Genomic DNA, 14,087 nt, shown 5'->3' with positions numbered 1-14,087 from the left:
TTCCGGACACTCAGCAGTGCCTTGTACCACTTCCTGCCCAGTGCGTGTATTTTGTTTGCTTATTCTCTGTACAGTCAGGGTTGGTCTGGTTTCTTAAGTTTTCTAGCTCTTGTAACTTTGAGAAGATTTGTAAGAGATCTATCAGGTGGTCTTTCTCGGTGGGCGAGGGTTGTGATGGGTCATTTATTAACTTGAAATATCATCTTCAATCCTAGGAGACTGCCTTATCCTTTCAAAGCTTGGAAGCCACCTCTCATCTCTTTGGGATATGAACTCCTGCAGTGTTGCTTTAAGGAACCCTTCTTTTCACACAAGCTGTCTCCCTGATAATTTCCTCTGTTCATAAGTCTCTCTGGAAGTGGTTATGGGCTATGGATTGTATATTTGATTTGTTAACCTTTATGCTGTGTTCCTTTTTTGCCTTCTTCCCCATTTTAGTAAGGTTTCTGAAAACCATTGCCCAGGCTTAAAATGTTTCTTGCTGTTTGTTTGATTTACATATATGAGTTATAACATGATTGCATTTTATTTGAGGAATATTCTTAAAGACCTCACATAATGAATTTTCTGGCAGTGGGTCAGTGGTCTTTCTGTTTACTGGGTAAAGCAGTAGGTGACTTGATGTGACAGTGGTAAAAACATGGTTGACAGTTCACTCTGTCAGTTCAGACATTAGCTATTTCTTTTTTCTTAACAATACTTTTGAAGACATAATTTATGTGTAGTAAAATGAACAGGTTTTAAGTACCCAACTCAGACTTATGAAAGTATGTGTACAGGGGCACCTAGCCGGCTGTCAGTTGATGTCCAGCTCTTGATTTCAGCCCAGGTCATGCTCTCAGGGTCGTGGGATGGAGCTCTGTGTCAGGCTCTGCGCTCAGCAGGGAGTCTGCTTAAGATTCGCTCTTTCCTTCTCCCCCCACCACTCTCTCAAATCTTAACAAAACAAAACAAAACAGAGGTGCCTGGGTGGCTCAGTGGATTAAGCCTCTGCCTTCAGCTCAGGTCATGATCTCAGGGTACTGGGATCGAGCCTCTCATTGGGCTTTCTGCTCAGCAGGGAGCCTGCTTCCCCACCCCCACCCCCACCCCCCCACCCGCCCCCGCCTCTGTCTGCCTCTCTGCCTGCTTGTGATCTCTGTCAAATACATAAATAAAATCTTTAAAACAAAACAAAACAGTAACAGTAGTAGGGGCACCTGGGTGGCTCAGTTGTTTTTTCTTCATTTCAGTTCAGGTTATGATCTCAGGGTTGTTAGATCAAGCCCCATGTCAGGCTCTACGCTGGTTTTGGAGTCTGCTTAAGTTCTCTCTCTCCCTTCCCCTCTGGCCCTCTCCCCACAACACATGTGTGCTCACCTGAAATAAACAAACAAACAAACAAATAAATTAAACATATTGAAAATAAAAGAAGTATGTATACAGCCATGTGATTATCACCCAGGTCAAGATACAAAATACTTCTATCCCCTCATGCCCTTTCCTGTCAGTACCAGTCCCCACAGAGGTAACCACCTTTTGACTTCTTCGTGATTTGAGATTCATCTTGGTTTGTTTGCAATTCATCTGCATTTACCATTGGTTTATTCTTTCTCATTGCCGTGAGTGCTCTATGACATGAATATTCTTTTTTTTCCGTTCGTCCTCTTGATGTTGGATGTTGGAGTTATTTCCATTTTGAATATAGTTGGGAGTTAACATTCTTATATAAGTTTATGGACATATCATTCATTTCTTAAGACCTACTAGGTCTTGGGGTGCCAGGGTGGCTCAGTGGGTTAAACCCCTGCCTTTTGCTCAGATAATGATCTCGGGGTCCTAGGATCGAGCCCCGCATTGGGCTCTCTGCTCGGCGGGGAGCCTGCTTCCCCCCTCTCTCTGCTTGCCTCTCTGCCTACTTGTGATCTCTCTGTGTGTTAAATAAATAAATAAAATCTTTAAAAAAAAAAAAAAAAAAAGACCTACTAGGTCTTAAGGGGCAGGGCCTGCCTGGCTCAGTCGTAGGGCATGCGACTCCTGAATTTGGGATTGTAAATTCAAGCCCCACATTGGGTGTGGAGATTACTGAAAAATAATAATAATAATAACTTAAAAAAAAAGAAAAGGAATATTCTAGATATTGTGAGTCTGCTAGAGAGTTCTCTGTTCACTTAGTCCTGCTCTAAATAGAAAGATCTGATGGTAGATAGCGAAGTATCACAGAGGGTTGAGGAGGAAAGACTGTGTGTCCAGTAATTAAAGGTAGTGCTCGTAACGAAGGTGTCCCCACCGAAAGTGATGGAAGGAATGTGTTGGGAGAGGGAGGGAGGCTGGTGGGTAACACGTTAAGAGCTTGGATTTTGTGCTAGGCAGAAACAGGTTTGCATCAGATCTGTTGCTTAGTAACTGGCGACCTTAAATGGGGTATTTAACATCTCATTTGCCTTAACTTTAGAGTAGAGATGGTAATACCTACCTTTTCCTAGCTTTTATTCCGATTCTATCCCATATGGTGTTCAGCTGGAGAGGGGATATAGAATCTGATGAATTTGACACCTTTATATATATTGAAGTGCCAGCTATGGAGTGGGGAGTGGCCAGAAGTTACCCTCACGTTCCCAGAGCTTGAAAAGTGATTGCATTCATCTGTCTGTATTCATTTTCATGCCTTTATTTACTGTTTATAGCCAGTGCTGTCCTAGCTATAGCAGCACAGACGTGAGTAAGATGCAGGGTCTGTTGGGGAAAAACAGACAATAAACCAGTCAGTACAAAGAGAATATAAAGCACTAAGAAGAGAATAACTGCTGGCTCCAGAGAGCAGACGGCGTGTTTAAAGTAAGTTATAAGGGTGCCTGTGTGGCTCAGTCACACACAAGTCCCAGAGAAGCCTGTGTCTGTGCATCTGACTCTTGATTTCAGCTCGGGTCATGATCTCAGGGTCGTGGGATTGAGCCCCGTGTCAGACTCCGTGCTCAGCACGGAATTCGCTTGTACCGCTCCCTCTGCTCCTCCCCTGCTCTCCTCTCTCTCTCTCTCAAATAAATAAATAAAATCTTTTTAAAAACATAAGTTATAAACTATGTCAAGCCAGGACTTCTGTGTGGACGCATGGATTTTTATAGGAAATCTAATTTATGAAAAGAGAAGTAGCACACTAATGAATTTGGATTCTTTTCACAATTTGTTACAATTTATTTTTAAGGCCAGTTATGTGATTTTATTAAGATGATTTGCTTTTGATTAAAATGCCTGTGAAGTATTTTAAACATATTTCTGTTTCATAGGAGGAAGGCAGTTAGGGGCCCAGATACCACTTTCATGGCCTAATCTCTGTGAAGAAGTCATAGGATATTATTTTAGCTACTACTCTGTTTTATTAGCTTCTTCCTCATTCCTGGACCAGTTCCTGGTTAATCTTTGTTATGAGTTGGTGATTTCTCCTTGTCTCCTCTAGCCACTTGCAGTCCTGGAAACAACCTGGATCTGCGGTGGCCTCAGGAGGTGTGCATGAGAGCAGAGCCACTGGGTTCCCTAGGAAAGGAAGGAGTCCTTCCTGTTTATGTATAAAGTTCAGAACCTGGGATTTTTCCAGAATACATGCTTTTCTAAGGTGGGTACACTTTCTCTCCTGCTGGAGAGAAGAGTGGGAATATTTGCATAGCACAAATCTGGGTAAACCTTGGTCTTCCAGGGGAGAGAATAAGTAAGATTATTCCGTATTTCAGTTTGGCTCTCTCCCGCCTCACTAGGGTTTTCCTGTTTTGATACCAGGCCAGAAACTTTATGACTAGCAACATTGTTTTTACTTCTAAACAGAGCTACTTCAAAGGGTACCCACTCTCCAACCCCCATTAGAACTGCAGTTAACAAGTTAACAGATTAAGCAGACTGTGGCCCTCCTCTCTTCCAGGAGAAACTGAATCAAAAGACTGCTTGAAAGGATAACAAGGAACTATTATTGGTTTCATGTTGTTAATTTTTAGCTGATAAGTGCTATCCTATTCATCAAGCGGCCTTTCAGGGCCTTTCACGTGGGTTTATTTAGAAGGGAAAACAGTGCCAGTAGGGAATTGCTTTTTGTTAATGCATGTGGCATATGCAGGCATACAGGATCTAAACGTTTCTCATGCCCATTACAAAAGTTCCTCTTGTTTTGGATGTCCTGTAAGTGACTCAAGGAGTGATGTTTTTTAAAATGTAAGTATAATTATAATAATAAAATGTATGCCCTGAAACCCAAGTTCCAGACAGGCTTTGTCTAATATCAGTGAGTAGTTTTGATATCAATCAGTACCTTTCTGGCTATTTTGCAACTGAAGAATGAAATAGGAAAAGAAGAGGCACCTGGGTGGCTCAGTGGGTTAAGCCTCTGCCTTTGGCTCAGGTCATGGTCTCAGGGCCCTAGGATTGAGACCCACTGCCGTTGGGCTCTCTGCTCAGCAGGGAGCCTGCTTACCCCTCTCTCTCCACCTGCCTCTCTGCTTACTTGTGATCTCTCTCTGTCAAATAAATCAATAAAATCTTAAAAAAAAAAAGAAAAAAGAAAGAAAAAAGAAATAGAAAAAGAAAAGAAAATGGAAGTGTAAAGGAGACACCCTAAAAATTGTTTGGCCTCATCCCTGCTGAGTGACCAGCTGGAGCCTCCAGGGTAGGTTGTGATTCACTGGAGCCACTTCTCATCCCAGCTCAGGAGGGATCTTTCACCATTTGGTTTCAGTGGAAGCATTTGGTTCAGCATTTTCCTAAGAAATAGTTCTTGCCCTTTGGGATAGTGAAATCTTATCGGGATACTCTAAATGGATAACTTCAACGCAGTGTGCTAAGTTCTGGGACTGAAGTAGATACAGGATGTCCCTTCCCTGTGTACCCCTCCCCTTCCAGGAGGCTCTTTAACCGGCATGGGAGGGGTGTGCTGGCAGAGGTCCCAAAGAAGGCCTTGCCAGTTCAGAAGAATTTAGTGTTCTGTATCCAGTACCATGTTCTTTATAACTTAAATCTCTATTTTAGGCTGAGTTTAAGCAGCATACTTGACCAGAACAAAATTCTAGAAAGTGGTTTAGGGGTTCTATAGTGACTTTGCTAAAGAGTTGCTTCCTGTTTGCTTCCTACTCTGTTTCTATAAAATAAGCACTATATTTTTGTATCTTCTGAGCATATCTCTATAAATGCAAAGACTTATTGTAATTATTATTGGCCACACTGATGGTAAATTGGACATATTTTCACTATCAGGAGAGAGACTGTTATCTGTTCCAGACGGTACCCCTGTGGACCTTCTGTGTACTTTGGAAACCATTCTGAATAGTTATTTGTCTTCTAGGTGTTTACAGCCCAAGACAGACTTTATACTCAGGAATTGTAAAGTGTTCTCAATTTTCCTCTTGTTTCTCTGTTCCTCAAACAATAAAACTGTGAAACATGCTTTCCTTGTTTCTCTGACAAAGTATTACCTATAAAATCAACAGTTTAGAGATAGAAGCAGTTAAATTATAACTCCAGCAGTTTTTCTTTGAGGGATTTCTTGCCTCCTAAGTTATTAAGTGCTAGCCTGTCCTCTCATGCCCTCTAGGTTTTCTGATTCAGATGCTAATGTGGTGTTCTGGGAAATTCCTTTCCAAATTATTCTTTTCCTGACCTCTGAACTCTTGCTATCAAGGTCAGTCACTTCACACACTACCAAAAAGACAGCTCTATCAAGCCAAAGGCTTGGTCAGCTTCCCAAGACCCAACTTGGATTCTCTCAGCAAAATTCATCTCTCCTAACCCCTGTGCACACACCAGCTCAAGGCTCCTGACTACCACAGAGAAGTAGTACTCACACAAAAGAAGCTGTTTGGTAGGATTGTAGGTCAGTTTGGTCTATCAGGTCTTACTTCGCCCTAGAGGCTGGTCCTATGTGGGAAGGACTTGGGGTGCTGCCTGTGGAGCTGCAAGGGAGTGCCTTTCTTCGGACCTGCCTGTGAAAGTGAGTGCACGTGAAGAGTTGCTCAAAGTAAGGACTGTGACCTAGAACCTCAGCAGTTACTCATGCTGTTATGTTCCCTTCAGCAGCATTACTGTAAAATATTTGAAAGCATCCAGAGGAAATCTTTTCGATTGCCAGTTAAGAACCTGTTTAGACCAAGCCCCCTTGAAAAGCAAATCACAAAGCAGAACATTCTGGAATTCCTTGAGCAAAGTAAAAGATTTTGTCCAGTACTTTTCTTCTGGATTTATTAGTATGCTTGTGAGTCCCATGGTTAAATTTTTCATGCTTATAGATATCATTTTCAAACTTCACCTCCTGTAAGTCCCTAATTCCTAGTCTCCAATCTATTTTCAGAGTCCTAGAGAACTATTAGCAGGTAACCTGTGTTGCTATAAATAAGTCTTAAAGTGATTTGCCTGAAAGCCAGTAGGTAGAACATTTTTTTTCCTTTTATTTATTTTGCAAAGTGTAAGTTCAGTGACCTGTAGATGAGGCAAAATGTTTGTATACTGAAAACTTGCGTGTTCTTTTCAGCACCCCCATGAGCAAAAGCATTTGTTGAGGAAAGCCCACTTTGGACCCTTGTTCTTATTCTGTTAACCAAAATGAAGAGTCCCATATAGTCCTAAATTGAGTGTGCATTGAAGAAACTCAATATGGGGCATCTGGGTAGTTGAGGGTCCTCCTCTTGGTTTAGGCTCAGGTTGTGATCTTATGGATGGTGGGATCAAGCCCACCTCTGCACTCAGTGGGGAGTCTGCTTGAGATCCTGTGTTTTCCTTGCACCACCACCCCCTGCCCCACTTGCACACACATGTACTCACTCTCTCTCTCCCTCTCATATAAGTAAATGGAAGGAAGGCAGGGAGGCAGGGAGGAAGGAGAAGAGCAGGCTGTATATATTCCATGTTCATGTCCTTTTGGAAAATTTTCTAACAACGCACTCAAGGATGGTTTAACTCTACAACATGGTTCTCACAGTCTAGTCCCCAAACATGAACATCACCTGGATGTTTGTTAGATATGTATCTAACTGCGTCCCCACCCCATACCTACTTAAATAGGAAAGGCAGAAGTGAGGCCCAGTGATCTGCGTTGCAAGAACTCCTCCAGCTGCTTTTAACATAAGCTGGAGTTTGAGAACTAATGCTCCAGGGGGACGGTGGCTATTGTCTATAAAATCTTAGTAATAAAAATCAATAATATTAATAAAGACCAGTCATGGAATAGAGATATAGAAATAATGTTTTAGCCATCTGTAACATTATAGGCATCCCTGATTGGAACCAGTACTTGTTTTATCTTGTATCAAACATTCGAACCGCTCTCCTAGTTCTTGGTTCTGTGTGAATAGAAACTACAGTGGGAAGGTGGCAAAGAAACCAAAATAGAATTGGAAATTGCTTCACTGTTTTACCATCTTCTTTGCAAAAGTAAACAAGAATGCCTCGTAATTCTGCCACTATCTTTTACATGTGAAATTCCCCGATTTCATAGGAACCTTGGGAAGCATCTGAACTAATTAGCAATTTTAGGGAATGTTAGTTCTGTGTAGAGTGTGCTTGTCTCATTATCCAGTTTCCCACAGCTGCCTTTTGGCTTATGCCTTGTTTAGAGATTCGCTCCATTGATCATACCTGCTGTGTGATTATGTTTGGGGAATGAACCCTGTGAGGCTAACCATTGGCTCTGGGGGAACAGGCCTGAGTAACATGGTTTAATATGGGCACATTCGGGGACACTTGGGTGGCTCAGTGGGTTAAAAGCCTCTGCCTTAGGCTCAGGTCATGATCCCAGGGTCCTGGGATCGAGCCCCGCTGGGCTCTCTGCTCAGCGGGGAGCCTGCTTCCTCCTCTCTCTCTGCCTGCCTCTCTGCCTACTTGTGATCTCTGTCTGTTAAATAAATAAAATCTTAAAAAAAAAAAAAAAATACGGGCACATTCGGTCCTGTGTCAACCTTTCTTCTTCTACTTCTGTGATATGATGATATTTAGACTCTGTCTAGAGGCTCAGTAGCCACATTATTTTGAAGTTGTGCCAAGAGATGTCCTACTGAGTATAAATCCTTCAAATATAAATTTTCTGGAGGGAAGGGGATTTATTCAGTATATATCACCAAGATGAGGATGATGGGCCTCTTAACTGTGAAGGGTTCTGCTGTTGTCAGAGTACTTTATAATGTACCCCAGATTTCCAATCAATCAGTCTCTAGTGTGGTAGAAAGGTGTGTGTTAATAAAAATTTATGAAATATGATATCATTCTAGCCACTGTATGAGATGAATGCATGCATGTATTCTTCAAAGTTTTTGACTTCACATTTTTGTCTAGGACTAGTTCATATAAAAGTTATTTCCTCATCTAACAGTGTGGTCATGTTTTGGGGGTTGTTTTTTTGTTGTTTTGGGTTTCTTTTTTTTTTTTTAGAAAGTTTTAAGTACTCTTAAAATAGCTTGCTTTTCTTAGAACCTTAAAACAATAGATAAAGGTATGTAATTTGAATATAAGTTTTCTTATTTTTTCAAAATCCTAGTAGAGACTTACTGTTTGCTTTCCAGAACTCCACTTGGCTTAAAAGACCATTTATTCTTCAAGTTATAGAAATTGCCAGAGTTCATTGACCCCTGCAGTTTCTGACCTCACAATAAATTTAATTCATTTGATTTGTGAACCTTGAATTAGAATCATTGGAGAGGAGTTAAAAGACCCTCTACTTTATACAAATTCAAAATCTGAGGGTACCTGGGTGGCTCAGTCCATGAAGCGTCTGCCTTCTGCTCGGGTCATGATCTCAGGGTCCTTGGATGGAGCCCCGTGGCTGGTGGGCTCCCTGCTCAGTGGGGCATCTGTTTCTACTCCTCCTTCTCCCCTACCCTTCCTGCTCTTGCTTTCTCAAAAAAAAAAAAAAATTTTTTTTTTTTTTTAATGAAATACAGGGGCACCTGTATTGTTCAGTCGTTAAGTGTCTGCCTTCCGCTCAGGTCATGATCCCAGAGTCCTGGAATAGAGCCCAGGCATCAGGCTCCTTGCTGGGCGGGAAGCCTGCTTCTCCCCCTCCCACTCCTCCTTCTTGTGTTCCCTGTCTCATTGTATCTCTCTGTCAAATAAATAAAATCTTTTTATTTTTTTTTTAAAGATTTTATTTATTTATTTGACAGAGAGAGATCACAAGTAGACGGAGAGGCAGGCAGAGAGAGAGAGAGAGAGAGAGAGAGAAGCAGGCCCCCTGCTGAGCAGAGAGCCCGGATGCGGGACTCGATCCCAGGACCTTGAGATCATGACCTGAGCTGAAGGCAACGGCTTAATCCACTGAGCCACCCAGGCGCCCCTATAAATAAAATCTTTTTAAAAACCCGTTTTTAAAAAAGTGAAATACATAGATTCTTAGAAATGATCAAATTAGGGACTTTTTACAGGGTCTTCACTATTGATTCTTAAAGTAACAAGAATTTAAAAGTATCCAGTTTGTAACAAATACAAACATTATATGCATAATTGGGTCATAGAAAATAAAATACATCAGTATCGGGGCGCTTGGGTGGCTCAGTCATTAAGCATCTGCCTTGAGCTTGGATCAGGATCCCAGGGTCCTGGGATCAAGCCCTGCATCAGGCTCCCTTCTGTGCAGGAAGCCTTCTTCTCCCTCTCCCGCTCCCCCTGCTTGTGTTCCCTCTCTCGCTGTGTCTCCCTCTGTCAAGTAAATAAATAAAATCTTTTAAAAAGAAAAAAAGATACATCAGTATCTTTGACCTTTCCTTCCTGAACTAACTGTTAGGGGGTTGTACGTTGAATTGTGTGTCCTCCTCCGCCCCCACCCCACCTCATTTGGTAATTTTTCCCCACTTTGTTTACAAACTTAGGTGGAGGAACACAGTTAATTTTAAGTATGACCATACTTAGTTGTCATAATATTTAAATGCTGAAATTAAAATGTATATTTGTGACATGAAATAGGCCTTGGTAATGCTGGATGAGGAAATTCTCCCACTTCTTGGGATGGGAAGTAGAGAAAAGGATTTTGGCTTTCTAAAAGGTCAAGATATTTGAGAAGTCACTTTTTTTTTTTTTTTTTTTTTAAAGATCTCACTTATTAGAGAGAGAGCACGAGAGGGGGTCAGAGGGTCAGAGGGAGAAGCAGACTCTACTGAGTGGGGAGCCTGATGCAGGGCTCAGTCCCCCAGACTATACTTCGATGGTGCCTAGCATATGATAAATACCAATATTAGTCATTATCATTAGTAGTAGCAGTAGTTAATAGTAGTCATTGCAATTTCTCTTAAAAATCAAGTCACCCAGAGCACCTTGGTGGATCAGTTGAACATCCGACTCTTGTTTTCAGTTGAGGTTGTGATCTCAGGGTCATGAAATGGAGCCAGGCTCTGCCCTCAGTATGAAGTCTGCTGGAGATTCTTTCCCCTCCCTCTCCCTCCCGTCTGCTTCTCATCTCCGCCCCATCATCCCCCACCAACCACCACCACCCGGCGCTGGTGCATGTCTCACATGCTCTCTCTCGTGCTTTTTTGCTCTCTCTCTGAAATAAGTAAATAAATAAAATCTTTATGGGAAAAAAGAAATCAAGTCACCCATCCTTTCCTGTCACCTTCCCCATAACCTCAAAACACAGGCACATGGTCAGTTGCTGCTTTCAGTTTTCACCTAATAAAGCCTGGACATTGATTATTCTAAGACAGAGAGCCACATAAGTTTTAATTGCCACATAGTATTTTTTGTATGAATATTCCTCTGTCTACTTTAATACTTCAAATGAGTATCCTTGTATTTCTTTTTTTGTTTTGTCCAGCTATCATTAGATTATCCTTAGAAATGGAATTACTGATTGAAAGCATATGCACTTAAAAGAAATTTTTTTTTTTTTTTTTTTTTTTTTTAGATTTATTTATTTGAGAGAGAGTGAGAGAGAGAGAGAGAGTGGCGGGAGGGAAGGGCAGAGGGAGAGGGAGGGAGAGAATCTTAAGCGGACTCCACACTTAACGCAGAGCCAGACATGGGACTGAACTCACCACCCTGAGATCATGACCTGAGCTGAAACCAAGAGCTGGACACTTAACCAGCTGAACCACCCAGGTGCCCTGCACTTTAAAAATTTTTTATATAAATTTGATACAAATGGCCATTTAGAAATTCTGTTTGTTTCCATGCTTTTTTAAAAATCTAATTAATTTTTAAAAAAATCTAATTAATTTATTTTTTAAAGTAAGTGCCGGGCCTGACATGGGCTTGAACTCAACAACCCCAAGGTCAGGACTTGCATACTCCTTCAGCTGAGCCACCGAGGTGCTCCTGATCCCATGTTGTGCTCTTTTGGGGACCCTTGGTCTGCTCTTTCATTTCTTTTTCTTTTTCTTTTTTTTTTTTAAGGTTTTTATTTAAATTCCAGTTACTTGGGGGATGCCTGGGTGGCTCAGTCAGTTGGAAGTCTGCCCTCGGCTAGGGTTGTGATCCCAGGGTTCTGGGATGGAGCCCCGTGTCAGACTCCTTGCTTAGCTGGAAGCCTGCTTCTCCTTCTGTCTGTCGCTCCCTCTGCCTCCCCCTGCTTGTGCACATGTGCACTCTCTCTGTGACAAGTAAATAAATAAAGTCTTTAAAAAATAAAAATAGCGCCTGGGTGGCTCAGTGGGTTAAGCTGCTGCCTTCGGCTCAGGTCATGATCTCAGGGTCCTGGGATCGGGTCCCGCATCGGGCTCTCTGCTCAGCGGGGAGCCTGCTTCCCTCTCTCTCTCTCTGCCTGCCTCTCTGCCTGCTGTGATCTCTCTCTCTGTCAAATAAATAAATAAAATCTTTAAAAAAAAAATAAAATAAAATAAAATAAAATAAAAAATAAAAATAAGCGGCACTTAGTTAACATACAGTGTAATATTATTTCAGGTGTATGATGTAGTGAGTCAGCGCTTCTGTACACAAGCGCCCTCCTTCATCCCCATCACCTGGTTCACCCATCCCCCCACTACCTCCCCTTGGTGACCACGAGTTTGTTCTCAGGAAAGAGTCTGTTTCTTGGTTTATCTCTCTTTCCCCCCCTTTGCTAATTTGTTTTGTTTCTTAAAGTCCACATATGGCATTTGTCTTTCTCTGACTTATTTTGCTCAGCAGAATACACTCCAGCTCCATCCACGTCACTGCAAATGGTGCTGCTTCATTTTATACCCATGGTTTTAAAAACCAGGATTTCTAGTATTTCAAATCCAAATCCAAATTTTAGTCTGTAAGGTTAGTAACTACTCTGCTGAATCTGTTACATGTTTTATTTGCTTTTTCCAACTTTTTTCATCGTATTTATGAGTTCCAGAGTAAGGTCAAGAACTTGAAGCATTGTTTGGTATTTCATAAATCAAATCATTTTGGGGTAGTATTAGCATTTTAGTAGACCATTATATCAGTTAAGTTTTCTGGTTGATCTAGGAGGCTTCCTCCTGGGAAAGCAAAAATTTTTTCTGTTTGCTTGTTTAAATTTTATTTATTTGTCAGAGAGAGAGAGCACAAGCAGGGCAGGCAGGCAGAGGGAGAAGCCGGCTTCCCGCCAAGCAGGGAGCCCCATGTAGGGCTCAATCCCAGGACCCTGGGATCGTGACCTGAGCCAAAGGCAGATGGTTTAACTGACTGAGTCACCCAGGCACCCCATGGGAAGGCAGAAGTTTTAAGTAGAACTTTAGCTCCCTTAGCCATGATTCTAGTAGGGTATGAGGGTAGCAGGAGTAAGCTCATGGAGGACTCAGCCAACATTCCCTCAGTGCTGCTAACTGACAGGAGAATCATTCCTAGAGAAGCCTCATTTCTGTGGTCGGATCCTATTTGGATTGATGTCTGTTACGTTAGGAAAGTGTTCAGAATAGCTGATGCCACATAGTACTCTTAGATACTCACTCCATTTTCCGAAGATTGCTTCCTTCTCCGTAGATCACGGTACGTTACTCTTAAGTTGGAGCCCAAGGAAGACAGCCACTTGCTCCCTTTTTCAGCCTTGAGACTTTGTCATCAACACTATTAAACCATGTTTCCCAAAATCCCTTGCTGAAGTGGAAAGCCCAGATCTCTGCCTGAATGGGAGCACCTCAGCTGCTATTAGCTTAATATAGTGTCGGGATTCTTTCTGCTTAAGATTTTTTTTAGGGCGCCTGGGTGACTCAACTAAGCATCTGGCTTCAGCTCAGGACCCTGGGATGGCGTCCTACCTTGGGCTCCCTGCTGTGCAGGAACTCTGATTCTCCCTCTGCCCCTCCTCCCACTCGTTCTCTCAATCTCTCTCTCTCTCAAATAAATCTTTAAAAAAAAAAAAAAAGATTTTTTAAAATGAATCCTGCAGCGTTAACAATTTCTTTTTCTTAAATATTACAGTATTTATTAATTGACACCTGGACATTGAGACAAATTTCTTTGATCTTTAGTAAACTAAAGGCGGCACATAGAGTAAGAGGCTGGGAGAAATAGCAACTGTTATTTAAAAGACAGAATAGGCTCTGAGAAACCCTGCTTCTATGTGACATTTATTATCCCTCAGGTTTTCTAGCATAAGCCAAATTTCTTTTGTTTCAAGATTTGGTCAACACAGCTCAGAAGTCTAGCCTGGAGGGCCTTAGTAGCCACTGCTGGTATCAGGCCTGCAGCTCCACTGGAATGCCTTCATACTGAGCCTGAAATTCCGCCCCCATTTGTGTTGGGGAGGCCCACAGCTAGAGGCCTAGAGGTCTCCATGCTAACATGTGGCTCAGCACAAAGGAGAACTCCAGGGTGCCTCCTCTTTTACCCAGGTTCTCAGACAGCAGCTGTTACTACGTTGCATCCAGGTACTAGCCTGTATGCGTACTCCCTAGTACTCCCTAGATTTCCTTACATTGTTTGCTGTGTAGGGTCTACTAAACTGATTAAAAGGATGGGCGAGCGAATCAACATTTATTGAGCACCTGCTGTCTGCCAAGCACTGTGTATACACATACACAGTATTATTTATTTTTTATTTTATTTTTTTAACGATTATTTGTTTATTTATTTGAGAGAGAAAGAAAGCACATGCAGAAGGGAAGAGGGTGAAGCAGGCTCCCTGCTGAGTAGGGAGCCCCAGGTGGGGCTCAACACCCAGGACCCTGCCAAAGGCAGGTGCTTAACTGACTGAGCCACCCAGG

General features: G+C 42.1%; 1 protein-coding gene across 2 annotated transcripts in view; it reads left to right on the top strand.

Annotated features, from left to right (window-relative positions):
- The window catches only part of FBXO42 (F-box protein 42), a 105,841-nt gene that overhangs the window by 80,979 nt on the left and 10,775 nt on the right, over positions 1–14,087 (top strand). The window lies entirely within an intron of this gene.

This window comes from Mustela lutreola, chromosome 10 (assembly GCF_030435805.1).
Source record: "Mustela lutreola isolate mMusLut2 chromosome 10, mMusLut2.pri, whole genome shotgun sequence".
NCBI lineage: Eukaryota > Metazoa > Chordata > Mammalia > Carnivora > Mustelidae > Mustela > Mustela lutreola.
The sequence above is the reverse complement of the archived record's forward strand: the minus strand, read 5'-3'. Positions and strand labels throughout refer to the sequence as shown.